Source organism: Saimiri boliviensis, chromosome 16, assembly GCF_048565385.1.
Source record: "Saimiri boliviensis isolate mSaiBol1 chromosome 16, mSaiBol1.pri, whole genome shotgun sequence".
Classification (NCBI taxonomy): Eukaryota; Metazoa; Chordata; class Mammalia; order Primates; family Cebidae; genus Saimiri; species Saimiri boliviensis.
The window spans coordinates 44,582,886-44,603,552 of NC_133464.1; the positions used below are offsets into that span (position 1 = coordinate 44,582,886).

A 20,667-nucleotide genomic window follows, 5' to 3' on the forward strand; every position below is an offset into this window, starting at 1 on the left:
TTATATGCTTTGGTAAATTGTCATATTCCTTTCTGACCTTGCATCAACTCGCCACATTTTATCATTTGCAGTTTCAATGTTTTGAAGTATCTCTAAGAGTTTCTTTATTGTAAAGCTTTTGCCTGTGTCACTTCCTCTGGGACATCATCTCTTTCTTTACAGCCACTTTCCTCTTTTACATTGATAACTTTGCCTTCACTAGGTTCACCGGGCTACAGATGTAGTCTCTTAAACAACAGCAGCATCAACGTCCCTATGCTCAGCTATTTCTTCTATAACTCTGTTGCATTCCATCCAAATTTAACTTCGAATGTTATCACTTCATTTCCTTGTTGCTCTTTCATCTTTGTTGGCCTTTTACTTCTTTCAATTATTTATTTTTATAAAATATCATGTGAGTTTATCACTGGGAGACAGAGGTAGCAGAACTATATGCTTGGCTGTCTGTGCACTTTGAAAGAAGTGCCAAGTTTGGTCACTGATATTTACACAGTAATTTCTGAATTGCATGGCTAACGGCAAAGTTTGCACTGTGTAACTGTACAAACTATATATCACCCACTGTTAATACGTTGTGGAAACTGAAATTTGAACCATGTTGTTGTTAAGAGATTGATGTTATATAACAAAACTGTGGTAACAAAAATTGACATATATTGGAAAGGTGCAAATGAGGCCTGATATATGGATAATTTGTTACACAGTTATATAATTTAAGAGGCTTTATACTTAAAGAATAAAATCGGCCGGGCACGGTGGCTCAAGCCTGTAATCCCAGCACTTTGGGAGGCCGAGGCGGGTAGATCACGAGGTCGAGAGATCAAGACCAACCTGGTCAACATGGTGAAACCCCGTCTCTACTAAAAATACAAAAAATTAGCTGGGCGTGGTGGTGCGTGCCTGTAGTCCCAGCTACTCAGGAGGCTGAGGCAGGAGAATTGCCTGAACCCAGGAGGCGGAGGTTGTGGTGAGCCGAGATCGCGCCATTGCACTCCAGCCTGGGTAACAAGAGCGAAACTCCATCTCAAAAAAAAAAAAAAAAAGATTAAAATCTTTTCAGATTCTTTATCTAAAAGCAAACCATTGACAATTCATAGGAGATGCATATTTTGTTTTCACCCATGATTATGCCTGTATAGAATTTGCCTGAATAGAGTATTAATATTTTCCATAGTGATAAACATGATTAGGGAGAATACTATTGGCTATACAAATCTTAGTTTCACAGGATTGTCTGAGGTGTCCTTTTGGATCAATAATTTTGTTTTTCACTTTACAGATTCTGAAACTGAACATTAGCTATTTGCATGTATAAATGATGAGGTTGCAGGGAATTCATTCTTGTTAACTAGGCTAATAAGAAAAGACTAATTTATATTGAGAGATCTATTTACCCTCCACTGGTCATTTGAACAAGCTCCTTCTTTGTCCAAAGTCAAGCTTTTTCAGTCAAGGGATGAAATTGTTTATTGGAATATTGCTTGTTAGCCACAGAAATAGAATGAAGTAGGTCTAAAGCTATTTTCTGTTTAACCAAATGAGCGCATTTAATAACTCGTTTTTCTCTGTTTGAGAAATATTGCCCTTTAGCTCATGGGTGCCAGTTATTCCAATCAGAGTACTTTACCTTCTAGTTGGTATCAAATGCATACTGATAAAATTAAATTTCCATTGCTTATTTGTCAATATTACTTATAAGTGATGTAAATGAATTCATTTTATAACAATTCCCTTGTAAATTCCTGCTTTTCACAATTGATATGGTAATATTCCTATATATATTTCAAAATAGCTAGCACAGAGTAGGTCAATATTAAATATTTCTTCATCTTTTCTTCTCTTCCCATTAGTTTTTTTTTATTGTTTTGATAATCTTCCTTTAAGGACATATAATATTGCTTCCTGTAGAGATGATAAAAATCCTTAGGATTCCTAGGGCAATATTCACAGATCTCCATCTTGATTGTTTTTGCAATGGGATTTCCCCCAGAAAGCCTCTTTAAGTTATTGATATGAAGATTCATTCACAAAATGAATTTTTGACTTAAAGGAAAACATAGAGAATGAAATTTTCCAATATTTGACCCTTAACAGGTAGGGTATATATTACCAAGACGTGTAGCTTCTGATCAGCAAATATACTTCCATTATAAGATTAAATGGCAACATATGTTATGGAACCAAACTGGCATCCTCTAGCCTGGTACAGTAATACTGGATATCCACACTGAGGTTTGCAGTGGGAAAAAGGAAGGTCATTATTTGCAGGTCGCCAGGCAACTTAATGCTGAAGTCCTGACTTCCCCAGTGTCTTGCAGGTAAGGATTTTTAAAGGCAGGAGTACGGTTTTGGCCTAGAAGAGCAAGCTATCTTGAAGCAAGGGCTTACAGGTCATAGGTAGATGCAAAGAGTTTCTGATTTATAGTTGGTTAAGAAAGAAAAGCTAGCCGGGCGCGGTGGCTCAAGCCTGTAATCCCAGCACTTTGGGAGGCTGAGGCGGGTGGATCACGAGGTCAAGAGATCGAGACCATCCTGGTCAACATGGTGAAACCCCGTCTCTACTAAAGGTGCAAAAAATTAGCTGGGCATGGTGGCGCGTGCCTGTAATCCCAGTTACTCAGGAGGCTGAGGCAGGAGAATTGCCTGAACCCAGGAGGCGGAGGTTGCGGTGAGCCGAGATCGCGCCATTGCACTCCAGCCTGGGTAACGAGTGAAACTCCGTCTCAAAAAAAAAAAAAAAAAAAGAAAAGAAAAGAAAGAAAAGCTTTGTTTAACAATTTAGGGTCAGTAGAAGAGAGTGTTAGGTCTGGCTCATGAATGTGACCTTCTCTGGGCTCCCTAGAAAGAATTCAGAACGAAGTATGGTGGTCAGAGCTCTGTCACCAGTTCTCCCTTATCTGAGGTCTGTGTGCCAGTGAATCCATTTGGTGAAATTTCTGAAAAACAACTCAGAGACACATGTTAAGATGTTGCCTTTAGTTTCTGTAGAGGAACTATCCTGTGATTCTAGCTTCTTTGTCTGTTGTTTTAAGCTGCTATTACCTTCTTGCTTCTTATGGTGCATATTCACTTCTCAGGGCAAGCCAGTGCCTGAAATTTCTCTTGAAGAAACTCTGGTTTTTCTTTATTTCCATGTTTGGGGTCCCACAATCCCCTAAGAGGGGTGATCTCTGCTCTGTTTGGCATATACGAGAAACTAGTGGGGTAAATGGTATATCCATAAACTTTTAATTCATGTCTTAAATTTAGAGGAATTTTCATGAGCTAGAAAACTAAAACACACTGAAAATCCTTTAAACTGAATTGTTAACCCATTTCAAAATGAGTGTTCCCGGGACATGATAATGAATTCATTATGTCATGTTTATATTTGGAGTCTCCTAAAGGCAATTTCTAGAACAGCCCTCTCTGGTGTTTCATAGATGCAGCTCTCAGAGTACCTTGTACTAACATAATATATACTATGACATGTTCCATTTAAGGAGTCCTTGAGGTTCTGAGCTCATTTTTCTGTTGACTATTTTCATGTCAATTTTTTTATTACTAGGTGAAAAGCACTATTCATAGAAAAATTTAAAATAAAAGAAATACTTGGCTCATGAGAGCTAATAAGGATACTTAGTAAAGTCCCAGTGTTGATTATTTTCCTGTAATTCTCTGTTTATACATTAAAGAGTCATATTTCCTTTTCCCAGTTGAAAGTTGACTTTTAAAATTGATATATAGACACTCTCTTCTTAATAATGCCAGTGACATAATTTTTGTTTATCTCTCTGATTACTTATGTAAGGCTGATATAAGAATGATTCCCACTAGACATCACCAAATGTACCTAACCCAGTTATGTTTCCAAGCCGACTTTTGTTATTGTAACATGATTAAAATACCACATTAATTATGTAGAACTCTATAAAATTGAATTCAACAGAGAAAATAAATGCATAGTAATAATACACATGTTATTTATATATATTTTGGTTGAATGAGATGCAGAATATATAATTAATTCACAGAGATTACCTGTACCTTTTATATAGTTATTTTCTTTGATCTTATCCAGTTAGAAGAAGAAAACATTTTTCAGAGTGAATCAGGATTTTGTATCCTTTCCATTAATTTTATTTCAGCTTCATAATGTAATTTGAATACTTACTTGGTGTATTAAAATTTTCCAGAAGTATTCTAGTATTTTTGTAGACTTGGGTTTTTTATTTAACAAAAAACAACTAGAAATCAATGTCAGAAAAGATAGTTTCAGAAGTTTGCTATTATTTTTATTTTAACGTAGCAACAGAAAATTTATTTGGTTTATTATTTAGAAATTTATATATCATTATAGTTCTGGCACAAATATTTTTGGAGTAAGGTATAGACATGGAAATGGCAAGATGTACCATTGGCATATAAAGATTGGTAATTACATTTTTTCTCAAAATAATAATTTAAGAAATAAATTTGATATGTAGAATGAGGGATAACATGATATAAAGAGATAAAATAATTGGTGCAATTTTGATTTAAAAATTAAACCACAATTCAGAGACATATTAATCAAAGGGGGTGAGTGTATAGGACCTAAATTCTGTCTTGTCAGAGGTCAAACAGGATCACTTATAAAAGAAATGTAATTATTTGCAATAGCAAGGACATGGAATTGTTCATAAATGAATGAGTAAAGAAAATGCGGCATTTACATATAATGGCATATTATTCAGCCTTGAAAAGATAGCAAATCCTGACATTTGTTACAGCCTTGAATCTGGAAGATATTATGCTAAGTCAAATAAGCCACACCACAGAGAGACAGATACTGCATGCTGTCATTCATGTGTGGAATCCAAGAGGCGATTTTATAGAATCAGAGGGTCAAATGCTGGTTGCAAGATGCTGGGAGCAGGAGGAAGTAGAGAGATGTTGGTCAAAGGATATAAAGTGTCAGTTATGCAATATGACTGAACCCTAGAGATTTGCTGTATTGCCTATAGCTAACAATACCTTATTGTTTACTTAAAAATTTGCTAAGACAGATCTTAAATGTTCTGATCACGTGCAAATAATAACAGTAATACTAATACAAGAATTGGTGGAAAGTTTTGGAAGGTATGGCAAAATTTATGACATAGATTGTGATGATGGTTTTACAGGCAGGTGTACGCTTATCTCCAAGCTCATTAAGTTATAGGCATTAAATGTACAGCTTTCTTGGGCCAATCAGGCCCCAGTAAAGTGGTTTAAATATTAACTAATTAAATTTAAAAAGTTTAAGAAGGAAGAAACATTTAATAAAGGAAAATAGTTAAACTCCTGATTTTTGCCAGTCTCTAGGAACTAATTAAAAGTAGGAATGTTACATTTCAGATATTAATAGTAACAGTAACATGAAAGGTAGGACAGGATTTTACCATTTTAACAGAAGATTTACAGTACATGGCAGTGAATATAGATAGCACATTTATGGTTCCAACATATCTCAAAATTAACCACATAAAGGAACATCCTGTTCTGTGAGATGTTCATTAAGCTCAGATTGTTTTGTTAACTGTTTTGTTTACTTTGTTTTCTTGAGATAGAGTTCCACTTTTCTTGCCCAGGCTAGAGTACAATGGGATCTCAGCTCACTGCAACCCCTGCCTCCCAGGGTCAAGCCATTCTCCTGCCTCAGCCTCCTGAGTAGCTGGGATTACAGGTGCAGGCCACCAGGCCCGGCTAATTTTGTATTTTTAATGGAGACGGGGTTTCACCATGTTAGTCAGGCTGGTGTTGAATTCCTTACCTCAGGTGATACGCTCCCCTCAGCCTTCCAAAGTGCTGAGATTACAGGTGTGAGCCATCACTATGCCCAGCCTTGTTAACTGTTTCACTAAAGAAAGCAAACCAAAATCACTGCATTGCTCAAAATATTACCACCAAAAATAACAATCTATGACATGTGATTACCATTGTCCTCTCTATGCTTGTCTTATCTCTGAGCCAGTTCCCCTCACTACTACCAATGTAATAAATTGAACAACATTGAATCTATAAGACAATACATATGGATATGTCTTTTTTAAAAATTATATTGGAAAGTTCTTATACCATCACTAATGCCTTAATACAATAATATCTCACATTAAGTTTGATAAGCAAAAGTTTAATGATTTGCTAATCCAAAAGTTACTACACTTTTTGTAAAATAATGAAAGTTATTCCATTGGATTTCATAACAAATTCACACAATTTCGTGAGTTTGTTTTTTATTATGTAATAATACATGTCATCATAGGTAATATATGTATACTTCATAAAGTGGTTAACTCACAGTTCAGTTGTTCTGTTGACACTTCTGTTATCCACTCACAGCATTGGCTGTATTTGTTGGCTGCCATCTTAATAGGCTGTTAATACAGGACAACTAATTTTAAGAGAGTTTGCCTAGGTACAAACAATGTGCTTTAATTTTATCTGTTCTGAAATCTCAAATTGTTTTATTGATTTTGATTAGCTAATATACTTTAATGCATAAAACAGTCATAGTTACCTGTCAACATCATTAGATTGAACCTTAACATTTCCTAGAAATATAGTTTATTAAATGACCTAAAGAGTGTCCTTTGGACATTAGTTCTTAGGCTAAAAATGTTGCTACTAAAGAATGTATCTGGCAGAATAGTATTTTTGAAAGTGTTGATTCAACTAAGCTATTTACACATTTCTCACTAAAGAAATATGTAAAATGTTGGTGTTCTGACATCTAGGTGAAATATAGAAATAAAAAAAATTGCAATTTATTGAGTAATTTGTTAATAAAGCTTTAGAGTTTTAACAATAATTAAGGAATAATAAGGAATAATAAAATTGTTTTAAATTACTATAAATTTTATTAATTTACAAACATAGTGTTTATTTTCCACATATGAAAATACATTTGATAATAGAAAAATCCAAATTCCCCCAAAATATGTTTAAAGAGGTGCATTTTGAGCCAATATGAGTGACCACAGCCCAAGTCAATCTCAAGAAGTCCTGATAAAGCGTGCCTGAGGCTTGATTTTATGCATTTCATAGAGACAGGAATTGCAGGTAAAATCATGAATCAATATGAGGAAGGTGTACATTGGTTTGGCCTTAAAAAGACCAGACATCTCAAAGCAGAAGGCTGGGGAGATCATAGGTGGGTTTTAGGGATTCTTTAGTTGCCAGTTGTTTGGGAGACTTAAGCTAATGCCTAAAACTTTAAATCAGTAGAAAAAAATGTTTGAGTTGAGATAAGGGGGTTGTGGAGACCAAGGCTCTTAGTATGTAAATGAAGCCGCACAGGTGGCAGCCTGCAGAGAGAATAGGTGGAAAATGTCTCTTTCCGGATTTCAAAGATGTCAGGCTCTCAGTTAATCTCACCAGATCTGAGAAAGCCTAGAAAGGGGGAGGTCTGGCTACATTAATGGAACATTAATCTAATGTAAATTTTTCCAACAAAGAAAAGCTTTGCAGTCATTTAGTCTGATGCTCCTGTGGCAGCCATTTCAAAATCATGTTAAATAAATATATTTTCGAATAAAATCATTTTTACTTCCTTCAGCATCTGCTATCTGCCATGTTATGCTGTACATCAGAAACTAAGGAAAGTAAGCTACATTATATAGGGTTAATAAAACTTGTCTGATGAGATTTTATGGTTTGTAGGGCATGACCCCTGCCAAGTCCCTTAGATAGGAATTTGGGCAAGAGAAAAAGAAGGTCATAGTCCTCACATTTAAAAACTATTATTTTAGGCCGGGCGCGGTGGCTCAAGCCTGTAATCCCAGCACTTTGGGAGGCCGAGGCGGGTGGATCACGAGGTCAAGAGATCGAGACCATCCTGGTCAACATGGTGAAACCCCGTCTCTACTAAAAATACAAAAAAGTAGCTGGGCATGGTGGCGTGTGCCTGTAATCTCAGCTACTCAGGAGGCTGAGGCAGGAGAATTGCCTGAACCCAGGAGGCGGAGGTTGCGGTGAGCCGAGATCGTGCCATTGCACTCCAGCCTGGGCAACAAGGGCGAAACTCCGTCTAAAAATAAAAAATAAAAAATTAAAAAAAAAAAAAACAAAAAAAAAAACTATTATTTTATGTTTCACACAACTTATTATATTTGTAAGTGATATATAATTATAGATTTCTGATTGTCATAATATTTTAATATCTTTTTTTTTTATGTGCTGAAATGTGTCCTGTATGCTATGCTTTTTGTATGCTACACAAATCCTCCATTCCATGTCTCTTTACTCTTTGGTACATTTAGTATATTTTAGATCATAGTAATTATACTTTAACACAGTACTTACATGTGGACTTCTTTAACCTCTCATGACTCTCAGATTGTGTTCACGACAATAAACTGACATTTTTCTTAGTTTCTTATTTGTAGACCAGATCCAGACTGACCACCGCAGGACTGTAATAGAGAATTGCTTTCTGATTTATTGCATTGCTGTGAAATATTTAGATATAAATGTAAAGAGGGGCTCTAGATCACAAATATCAGTTTATTTAATGAATTTAATGCATTAAATAGATGCTGAACATCTAGAAGTTCCAAGTTGCGGTGTTTCTTCCTTATAAAGATAGTTAAGACATGGTTCATACCATCAAGGCACTTAAAGTCCAATGGGGGGATGAAATATTGTTTAGGAAGAGCTGTAGGAAAAGGACTTTTTATAAAAGTTCACAAGCTGAAAAGATTACAGAAGGGATATATAACGAGGCACATTTGGGATTTGAGCTTGCTATTTTATGGCCACGTAAGATTTAGAAAAATAGAAAGAGAAGGAGGGCATCGTAGGAAGAGCAAAGATAGAGCTGAAAAACACAAAACTTTTTCAAGAAACTGCGTGTCAGTTTGAAGCCTACAACAGAAGCAGACACTAAGATGGTAAAAGGCCTACAAGGCATTCATTGAAGAATAAAGGGGAAGGAGCTGAAGGAGACAGGGTGAGCCTTGAGATTAATGCAGGTTTAGTACTTATAAAAGAAGAGGTGGGCAACGAAGGATTTGATAGAAAGAGGCTCAGGACTAAGTGCAGGTCTAAGAAAAATTTGACCAGCTGATGGTGTAGCTGGAGCCAAAGTACCAGCACTAATTGCCTGGCCACTCAGGCTTTATTGCGAAGCTGCGCAGGTGAAGCATGGCCTCTGTATTGATGGGTGGCCACTGAAGATCATGGGCAGCTATGGCTCCTGCAACAGGGTTGAAGGAAATTTGAGTGGCAGACATCCATGGACACCTCATGTATCTGCAGGAATGCCAAGTGGTTTCCATTGGCTGGAACATATACAATATCATTGCCGGGAAAAATCTGGAACCATATGAACCACGTGAAAGGCCTGAAATGTCATGATTAGGACTCTGTACTTTATCAAATGGGAAGATGGAAATGTTTTAGACTTGTATGTAGAAATATCATTTAGAAAGAATTATTTTGGACTATATCTAAATCCATACACCTATGAAATTATTTTTAAGTGAGCATGTTAGCTGCACAAACATCACTTAGTATCTACTGTAGTAATTCAACTGAAAAATGATGACCCAAATGTTAGTGGTAGTGGTTGAAATGCAATGTCAGGGAAACAGATTGATAACAGAATCAAATATTGGGATGAGATAATAAGGAACTTGAACGAATGAGAAGTTCTTCCCGAGTTTAAGTCTAGATTTCTTGAACAGTGTTGATGTCATCCGTTTAGTCATGTATTCAACAAATACTTATTCCATTATGTGCCAAATACCATTTTAAACATCAGTGATACAAAGAGACAAAAATGGAGTTTACATTTGAATGTGGTGAGATTATCATTATCAAGTGGGGATATCTGTAGGAAAAGAAAGCAGAGGGTGTAGAGGAACAAGGAGTTCCAGGGAGGTGAGAAGAGTGACTTTTTAAAAATAGGGTGCTAAGGGACACCTCAGCAAAATGTTGGTTGAAAAAACAAACAAATAATTGAAGAAGCAAGCCAGTGACTATCTGAGGCAAAATAACAAACAAAGGAACCAGTAACGGCAAAGGGTTTGAATAACCACGCTTGATAAAAGGGGCCAGAGAGTTGGATAAAAGACAGTGACAGGGAGGACAGCAGAAAACAATTCAAGAGATTAATGGGCAATGTTGATTAGTGAATGGGAGCTTTGATTAGGGAGTGGTATTTTTTAAGACAGTGCATAAAATTAAAGGTCATTTTTTCAACACAGGAATAATGTGATCTGTCTTCACTCTTCGCTCTGCTTACTCTTGAGAAAAGACCATAGGTGAGCAAGTTCAGAAACAGGACAAGCTTATACAAAATGCTTTCAATACCAGGCAGAAGATGTTAGCAATGAGCATGGCAAGAAGATTTCAGATTTTGTGTATATTAATCAGATATAATCAGCTGTTAAAAATTGCTTCCCTGTTGTTGTTATGCATATTTACTTCTCAAAGTTTGGAACAATGGTAATAAACATATGTGTTATGTTACTTCAATTAGGAAAATTAAACTATACTGTGCATTCCATTGAGTGGAGCTGGTGATCTGTTTGGAATAAATAAAACATATCATTCTTCTTCCAGTAGTCTTCAGAAAAATAGCTTAGTTTCACAAAATTTTATTATTATTCCCATTAATAGTTTTCATAGAAATTAAAGAAGACTTTGCAGATGCTGATTCATTTGTTGAAAATATATTTTCCTTCCTCATAGTTTAGCTCTTGATTTAGTACTGCTTCAGTGGAGAAGTCTTTCCTGACAGAGAGCCCACATCACAGATTTCCATATCACCACTTGGTCCTCCCACAAGCCTCCTTATGTTACCTGCTGTGACACTTATTCTTTGCAAATCTTGTGATTTAAACTTCTCTCTTCTCCTTAGCTGAGTAGTCCTTTCCACTGAATGAAACTTCTTCGGCTTCATTATACAGCTATTTGATTTACCAATTAATAATGCATGTTTATAGTTATTCACATATTGAAAAGTCATAGCTTCTCATAAATTTACTAAACCTCATCCATTCTCACAAATTTAAATGACTTACTATGCTAAATCTCTATTTAAGAATGGGCTCCCAAGTGGAGATTTACGTTTATTACTGTCTTTGAGAAACCTGTAACTGAAATGATGACAGTAAACTATTTAGGGCAGTGTTTGGCACATAGGAAGTGCTCAACATACCTTTTCACCCCCACTCCCATACTGTTGTTTGGTGATCATACTAATCATTTCTTTTTTGAAATGCTTGGAAGGATAGATGTTATAAGTGGAGTACTTGCTTTAAACTATAAATATTTGTTTATTTTAATTTTCCTTGTATTTTAATTTTGATTAAAGCTTTGGTATAAAAACTAAATTTAATAATGTACTTTTATCACTGCATTTCAATATTTTTGCCAGTTTTTTTCCCAAATTCTTCTAATTTCTAAATTTAAACAGTTGCATAATGGGGCTGTCAAGTGTTCCACAAGGTAGTAATAGTCTTACAGTTTTGGCACATTATGGTATGCCAGTTTTATTATTATTGTCATTCATTTGTTATTTTCTTAATTATTGAATAAAGCACATTTGAACAATTATAACTAGAATAATCAAATGGAGTGTTTCACCCTTGTTAATAAGAAAAACACTAGGTATTGTGGCAGTTATCATCTAAAGTGGAGAATGTATTCAGTTATGTGTAAAAGTGTAGAATGAAGAACTTAGAAATAAGATGTCATGGAATTTTAACTTGATATGAAAAGACATAGTAAAAATTTTAAGAAACTTTCTAAAAAATGCCCATCATAATTAAGAAAAAGAACCGTCATAATTCCTCAGTCTCTCTAGGAAGAATGAATTATTGCCAGGGAGAAGCTGTAGCAGAGAATGGCAAAGCAAGTTCGAAATCCTAGCTTCTCCATTCTCCACTCTTACGAAATAAAGCTTTTTATCATTATATTTTCCTTTGAAACAATTAATTGAATTAACCCAAATATTATACTATCTAAGTAGAAATTTAAACGTATGAGAGGAGTGTAAAGGAAGGCTCTAGAATTATCTTATGCCCTACCCGATGAGTATTAATAAGACCCTACATTTGTCAGTTTCTTTTACTTTAGGTTTATGTCAAATCAAAATATTCTCAGTTCCTTTCCTCTTTTTTTTAAATTTCTCTCTTTCGTAACTGACCAGAATAACCTTTCCCTTTATGTACCTTCAGTAAGAATAATAATCTTGTTCTTCAAAATATATGTATTGGATTTAGGTGGGCTATGTTTGGAACAAAACAATTTCAAATGAAAGAAATATTGAAAATGATAGATGTAGGTGGATTATATTCCTTGGTGTCCTAAAATAGTTTTATTATTTGGTTATCTGCTTCTAAGCATTTTCTTTTAAACAAGAAGTTGCATTGTTTTGTTTTTTTTTTTTCTCTATCATACTAATACAGTGAGGGGTTGCAAACAGAAGTAGACATGACAATTGATTTATATTCCATTGGGACAACAGATGGCACCTAAAAAATTGTCTAAACTTAGGAAGAGCAAATCCTATTTTCAGATCAGGTTACAGAGTGCTTGATGGGGTACCACACAATTATATTCTCAAGTGTAAGAATAAACTAATATATATTGAGAACTAGAAATCTATTTAAAAATTTCTTTTTTGTGTGAGATTATAACATTTTTGCTTATTAATACCAATAATTCTATATGCTTGTGTAATTCCTGTTTGGTTAAAGATTATAAATTGCACATCAAAACACATTAGGCAACAATATATACTCCAAAGTTTTTTCTTATTTTTACTTGACTTTTATATTTTTACAATTGTGTGGAACCAGTCCTTGTCTTGAGTTTTCTTTTCCTAGATAACATTATAAAGAAACAACTTCTTGAGTGGTACTTCAGGAAATAAACATCCTCTTGGATTGGTTTCAAAACAAAACTATTTTGTATTGAATTTTACTCCATAACCTTTGCTGTTATAGAGAGGTAGACAAAGAGTGTCTCGTGTGTGTGTGTGTGTGTGTGTGTGTGTGAGTGTGTGTGTGTGTGTGAGTGAGTGTGAGTGTGTGTGTGTGTGTGTGTGTGTGTGTGTGTGTGTGTGTGTTTGAGTCTCCCTCTGTTGCCAGACTGAAGTGAAGCCTGGAGGCAACATTTTGGGTCACTGCAACCTCCAACTACATGGTTCAAGTGATTTTCCTGCCTCAGCCTCCCAAGTAGCTGGGATTACAGGCACAAGCAACCACGTCCAGTTAATTTTTGTATTTTTAGTAGAGACAAGGTTTTGCCATGTTGACCAGGATGATCTCCATCTTCTGACCTTGTGATACACCCACCTCAGCCTCCCAGAGTACTGTAATTACTGGCATGAGCCACCATGCCTGGACAATAAACAATGTCTTAGTCCATCCCAGCTGCTGTAACAAAAATACCATAGAGCAGGTAGCTCAACAACAAAAAATTATTTATCACAGTTCTCGTGGCTGAGAACACCAAGATCAACATGCTGACAGATTCAGTGTCTGGTGAAGACTTCGTTTTCTGGTTCATAGATATCTGTTGTGTCCTGGCCTGAGGAAAGGACAGGGGAGTGCTCCCTCTTCACATTTATAAAGGTAGTAATTCCATTGACCAGGGCAGCCTTGTGACCCAGTCACCTACAAAAACCCCCACCTCTTCATACCATTACCTTGGGGAAGGATTTCAACACATGAATTTTGAGAGAACACATTCAATCTATAGCTAAAAGATAGATATTTAAGATAAATACTAAAAGATAGATATTTAAGCTAGCTAGTAGATGATAGAGAGAGAGAGAAAGAGAGAGAGAGAGAGAGAGAGAGAGAGAGATATTTCATCTCAATGAGATTAGAAAAGGATATGGACCTAGTCTTCCTTCAGAAAGACTATAGTATGAAACTACAGTGGAATCCAGAAGGTTAAGGACCCAAGCCTTACCACTAGAAATTAAAAATTCTTAAAGAAATTCAAGAGGTAGACTTTTAGTAAAATTACCTCATTTTATTAGAAATAAAAATATTTTTTATGTTGAAAACCAGGGTGTTTATTATTTATTAAAAATAGAAGTAATAGGCATCTAGTTAGCATTCAAGAAGAGTATCACAAAAAAATGAAAGTTACCAAATTTGAAAAATCTTTTTGATGTAAAGCTGTATAACATATAAATAATGCTGTCAATTAAAACTGGAATGTGTAAATACTGGGAGAGCTTTGAAAAATCCTTAAAAGATTTAGATCTTCAAAATTGTGAGATTTTGCATCTCAAAACTATGTACATTTAGGAAATACATTTTATTGCACATAGTTACATAAGAGATTGGCTAAAGCAATTAAATTATAAAGGTTTAGGATGTGAGTAAATGATTCACTATTTTTTTCTTTTTTGCCAAAAAGTTCTATGTTTTATTTGCCACAATTCAATTGGTCGACTTATATAAAAATAAATTATTTTGATTACTTCCAGGTATGTCTAGACCCTCCCTTTCTGTTGAATTTTGGAACATTTTGATGCTTGATAGATGAAGTTTCATCACAATATTATTGAAAATTTATTATATTTGTAGTAAAGGGGTCAATAACACTTCTTGGGACAATTTTCTAGACCCATTCACCTTAGCTTTGTTCTGGGATACCGTTTCTCAAACTGTGATTCCCAAACTATTTGCATAAGAATTACAATGGATACTTTATAAAAAGTCATTTCTTTAGGCTCCACCCGAGAATATTTGGACATATATATCATGCAAGCTACAATTTTAACAAGCTCCTTGTGTGATTATTGGGTGTATAAAGCCTAAGAAGAAATGAAATTCAGGGAATAAATTGAACATCTTTTAATGTGCTTGTATAGCACCAAACTGTTTTCTTCTCAAAAATATACAGTTAATTTCTGCATGTGGTCAACCATTATTTCAAAAGTTTTCTTTTGTTGGAAGAAAAAAATAAAGTTTTTAGCCTCTGAGAATCATCTTGTATACAGTTTTTGAAACTTACCAGCAGTAACAGATATTTTTAATGTAATACATATATCTGAGATTTATTTTTAATTTTAGTGTTTACTCATACATTATTATATAACAGAACACATGGTGCTTGTAGAGATTTTGAAATATTTACCATAATACCACCACTATTTTTTAAAGTATATTACATAAGAAATTCCTTCTCTGCCTCTTGGGTTTCAGCACTCAGAACTTCACCCTCCACTGTCAATAATTTGGGACTGATATCTTCATATAGTGTAGGAAAGAAAATGCAATGTCTTTTTCTCACTCATCACAACGTTCATGGCTAACATCCCTATAAAAAAGAAAGATTACAGAAAAGCGTAACAAATATATCTAACCAAAATATTTAATCACATGGGAGTCCTGGGAAGTAAAGACCCTAAGTCCCAGGTGTTTTTAAGGACAGTCATGCAGAAGTGTGATTGGCTGTTAAGAGGGTACTATCTAATGGTAAAAACATAGGGACTTCAGCAAAGGCTGTTCTAACTTTCCTGAGTTTGGGTATCTTTATCCCTTTCCTCTGGGTATAGGGGAAGACCCCTCTAGAATGAGGGTTTTATGACCTATTTTCAGGGAAAGTAGAACAGATAATTCTTTTTGTGGCCTCACGGGGGGAATGGTGATAAATGGTCAGAGAGTGACCTTTCTGCTTCTGTGGTTTTCTCAATTTTCTTCAGTTTAAAATACTCAGTGTCTAGGTACCATATTTGGGGGCATTGTGTTCTGAGCCTCACTAATACATACATAGAGATCAGTAGTCATGCCTGGTCTGCTCAGAATTACATCTCTCAATGATTAAAAATAAGCCTAATGCAAAACTCTACAGCTTCCAGTTATCAAACATTCAATTGCATAAACCATATTGTAACTTTGGTATTTTTTCTGAGAATTATGAGTTAACAGATTATTGAAACATTTTATTTAAAACATTCTCTTAGTATTGAATAGATTTTCTGAATTTTTTATTGATACAATTTTAATAAATTTGTGTTATATTTATATGGAAAAGATTGTTAAAAGTAAGTTTGCTAGACAAATATTATGGTAACTTTAGTTTTGATAGATACTACCAAATTACCTTCACTGTTACATAAATTTATATTCCTAACAAGGTTTTGCCAAGGGTAGAAATGATCAGTTTACAAATTTTAAAATATTGCCAATTTCAGAGTCAAAAATTACATAGTGATATCCATGGTTTTTTTTTTTTACAATATTTAATGAGTTTAGTCTTTTATATTTCATCTTTTATGATTTAAGTGATGGTGATAATTTAATAAAATATGACTTCCAGTGGTTAAGCATGAAAGAGAAAAAATGGTCACTAAACTATTAAATTTTATTTTATTGTCATTAAATAATTTGGTTTTTCTTGTTTTTTTCTGGTTTGACTGGGGGTTGAGGGAGTGGGAGAGTGGATTTTCCTTAAAGAGGACTCTCTGAAGAGACTGTGCCTGTTCTTTGGGAGGTTAGCAATAATGAATATGTAAATCCAAGTGTTCAGATTATTGCTCAATTTGCTAGAATGGCATTTTGTCAAAATAAATGCCAGACTACCTAGAGTTTAGGAGCTTGATAAAATTACAGACAACCACTGCAGACTTACTGAGTTAGAATTCTGGAAGGTGGGGCAGGAATCTGCATCTTCATATTGCCAAAATATAAGCTGTAATTTGAGTACCAATGCTTTCAGAAAGAAATAATCAACTTACAAAATTATTAGATTTTACATTCAAGAACTAAATTGCACCGATAATTAGAAATACCTACTACAGATCACAGTGATTTTTGTAAAAAAGAGAACTATTAAGATGCATGATTTACAGAGGAAATATACATTAAGACTGAATATAATGATCCTAGATATCCTCTGTATAATTTAATCAGTGGGAATTGTAATGCTTAGATGAAACAGGAAAGGCTCAACATAAAACAGTTGTTTTGCTTGTTCTCTGTAATCATTATAAACAAACACAGCAGGTAGATTACTGAAACAATTGTGAGACTGAGGAGGAAAAGTTTAAAAGTAGTAAAGGCCACTTTCATGCAAGTGGTAAGGTGTTAATACCTCTTACACTTCCACTGAAAGGCTGTCTACTTCTCTCTACATTTACTGTTGCTGATTTCAGAAATCTCTTAATAGCTGTTGACAGATTTAAATGAACTTTCTTTTTTGAATCTGTGATGGTGAAATGAACCTCTCCTTTTCTTCACAGTAGTTAATGCTCGGAAACATTTAACATCAGGTGGAGGTTAAATTTTATAATTGGTGTCTTTAAAGTTTTTCGGTAGGAGCACACAATCAAGGAGGTAAATCTTAATTTAGTCCATAATAAAACAAAGTAGCAATATTTAGGCATTAAAAACCTCTAAATGTAAAATAACTCTATTTAAAATATATTTTTGTATTAATAATATAATCTTTTAACCTGCATGTTCTAGAGGCAAGGCTGAGAAAAATCTAGAACCTTTTAATTAATTTTGAAACACTCTGGATCACAGAATATTAAAACATAGAGGGAAGATTAATGAACTTTGTAAATAAAAAGTTCTTTGTCTTTTCCTTGATGTGACACAAAGGATGAGTGATATTCACATGTCCAACATATTCCTATGACTATATCCCCAAATTTGACAATCCCAGGATTTTTCTGAGAAACAGAGCAATTATATCAAAGATTCTTTATCAATTAATCTGCTTAAATCTGTTCCCATTAGTACTGTTTATTCAACAATTTAATTAGAGCAAATTTCCTCACAGTAAATAAATGTAATGATTACTTTACCATAAAGAAGTTTTGTGGTCTACATAAAGCAAATTCAGAAAGAAAGGAGATGGTCTATTATAGAGTGTGAAAAACACTAGCGTGATATAAGCTGCTCATTCTCAGCATGGACTGGGAAGCAAGAGAGAATTAAGCAGCCTTGTAACTGGTCTGATGCTTTTGAGACTGACATAATCCTATTACCCTATGGCTTTGATTTAAAGTTTTTTTTTGTTGTTTTTGTTTTTTTTTAGTTAGTAGATTATTAAATTAAAAATGAGTTATTTTTTGCTTTTAAAAAATTGTACAGGTGAATAGAATTTCAATTTATTTTTTTTTGGATATTATTTTCTCCAATACCTAACACCAATGCAAAAAACGTGGGCTGACCTTACATTCAACTCAACTCTGTTTACTTGGGGTTTCAGAAGAATTCAGAGGGTGGAGAACAATACTGTTATCATTTATGATGTTCTTTTCCTTAACAACAATTCTTTTTTTAAAAAAAGCTTATTCATAGTCATTCTAGGAAATTATTAGAAAATGAGTAGTATGATAGTTTTATGGAAATGTAAGTTAAATGCCTTTTATTATATGCCTTAAAAAGTGAGAATTAAATGTGAAGCAAGTGATTTTATTTAGAGTTTCTTTCAATATAAATGTTATTATAAGAGCATTCCCAATCTTAAAATGCCAGGGAAGTTTTAAAAAATGTCAGGAAGACTGAAGTCTTAAGTGTCACTGATTTTTGTTTATACACCTTTCTAATGAGATAGGATGACAATTTTTAATTCAAAGACTTACCATTTTGTATTTAGTAACTTGGATGACAAGAAAGTAACATGTAAACACATTCTGTTAGGATTAGTCCTTGGTCATTATTATTATATTTTCACACAACAGGATAATTTTAGGATTCAAAGTTGTTTTCATTGTTTTTACAGAATAGTTGAGTTAAATGTGTCACTTCGGCAAACATTTGAAAAAACATTATGTTTGCTTTATTTTTGCTGCTTTCAGTTTTGTGTACGTGATTGGAAACTGCAAGCAACAGGCTGTTCAGAAAAGAGTTTGAGATTTGGGATCAAACATATCTGCTCTAATATTGACTTTGCCATTTACCTGTTGAAACAGAGACAGGCTATTTAATATTTTTGACTTTCATTTTCCTCATACAAAACATGTAGATACCAATATTCACTCTTAAAGATATTATGATTAAATATGACAACTATGTAGCTCCTAATTTCCTAAACACACTAAACATAGGTTCTCTTTTCTTCTATTCCTCTTCCTTGAGGATAGAGACCACATTTCAGGCATCTTTACATATCTATCTTATAATAATGTATATTCCATGTGGCATGTAAAGCTAATTTTTGTCGATCATTGCTTTTTGAAAAAATAAGCTTTTAATAAAGAAGCTTTACATATAAACCATATTTTATGAACTCCCATTTATTAACACTGAGTTATTTTAAAAGAAAATTTAAATGATACTATTTTGATACATATTGATCTTAATACTATTGCTTGTGATTGTACCCTGTATACATAGTTAGAAAGCATTTAGCATTGCCTTGTATTTATTGTACTTGTTTTACCCTGCTTTCTGAAGTTATTTTATTGTAAAATAAAAATGTGCTATGTGTAGAATTTGACTAGAAGCTACCAAACCTAAGTGCTGTCATCACAACTGGTTCTAACCAAATGCAAATGATAAAGAGCTATGGATTTCAAATGACCTAAGGTTGCCAGACCTTTACTGGACTTAATTGAAGCCTTTTCTGACCAAGAACACTTACATCTACCTGATCCTATCCACCAAACTGGTCTTCAATCTTTAATATTTTAGTATATCTTGAATGAAACAGTCCCCCCGCTGTCCCCCATGTTGATCAACATTTAAACCCCTCAAATTCTTCACCTATATCAGTGACTTACAAAGACCACTCCGCCACTGTCAGGCATTCTGTTAACATACTCAGATTTTTGTTTTATTAGCTTTGATGATTTAAAAAAAAATCTTTTAAAAAATTATTAAAAAATAAAATCACATAGTGACAGAGTGTCTATTTTGGGAAGACAGATGATGTTTTCACACTAATGAAGTCTGTTCTATCCAATAGGGTAGCTCTGAGCCACAGGTGGCAATTAAGCATTGAAATTTGACTAGTCCAAATTGAGATATTCTCTAAGTAATTCATAAGTCAGTACATAAAAATGGAACTATCTCATAATATTTTATATTGATTACAGGTCAAAGTGATGCAATTTTTGATACATGGGGTAAAATATATGATTAGAATTTATTTCACATATTAACTGTCACTTTTAAATTATGTCTAGTTAATATTTAAAATTACCTATGTGGCATGCATACTTCTCTCTTTGGGTATTAAAACTGACTGACTGAGGCTGGGTGTGGTGGCTCACACCTGTAGCACTTTGGGAGGCTGAGTCAGGTAGATCACCCGAGGTCAGGAGTTTGAGACCAGCTTGGCTAACGTGGTGAAACCCCGTCTTGAATAAAAATACAAAAATTAGCTGGGTGTGGTAGCTGGCGCCTGTAATCCCAGCTACTCTACTCGGGAGACTGAGACAGGACAATCACTTGAACCTGGGAGGCAGACGTTACAGTGAGGGGAGATCGCACCATTCCTCTCCAGCCTGGGCAACAAGAGCGAAACTCCTTATCAAAATAATAATAATAATAATAAAATAAAAAAGTGACCCAAATTTATGGCCTGCTTTCTAATGATCAGTATTCCACTGAGTTGATATGTTAAACATGCAAAAACATTTCATTTCCATTTTTAAAATCCTGTGAGAAACAACCCTGAATTCTCATATCATCAAGCACACATATCATTTTTGAAAACTAAATGTCTTAAGGCAGGGTT

General features: G+C 34.2%; 1 protein-coding gene across 6 annotated transcripts in view; it reads left to right on the forward strand.

The window, feature by feature from the left end:
* The window catches only part of PCDH9 (protocadherin 9), a 912,415-nt gene that overhangs the window by 143,768 nt on the left and 747,980 nt on the right, over positions 1-20,667 (forward strand). The gene's annotated exons all lie outside the window — the stretch shown is intronic.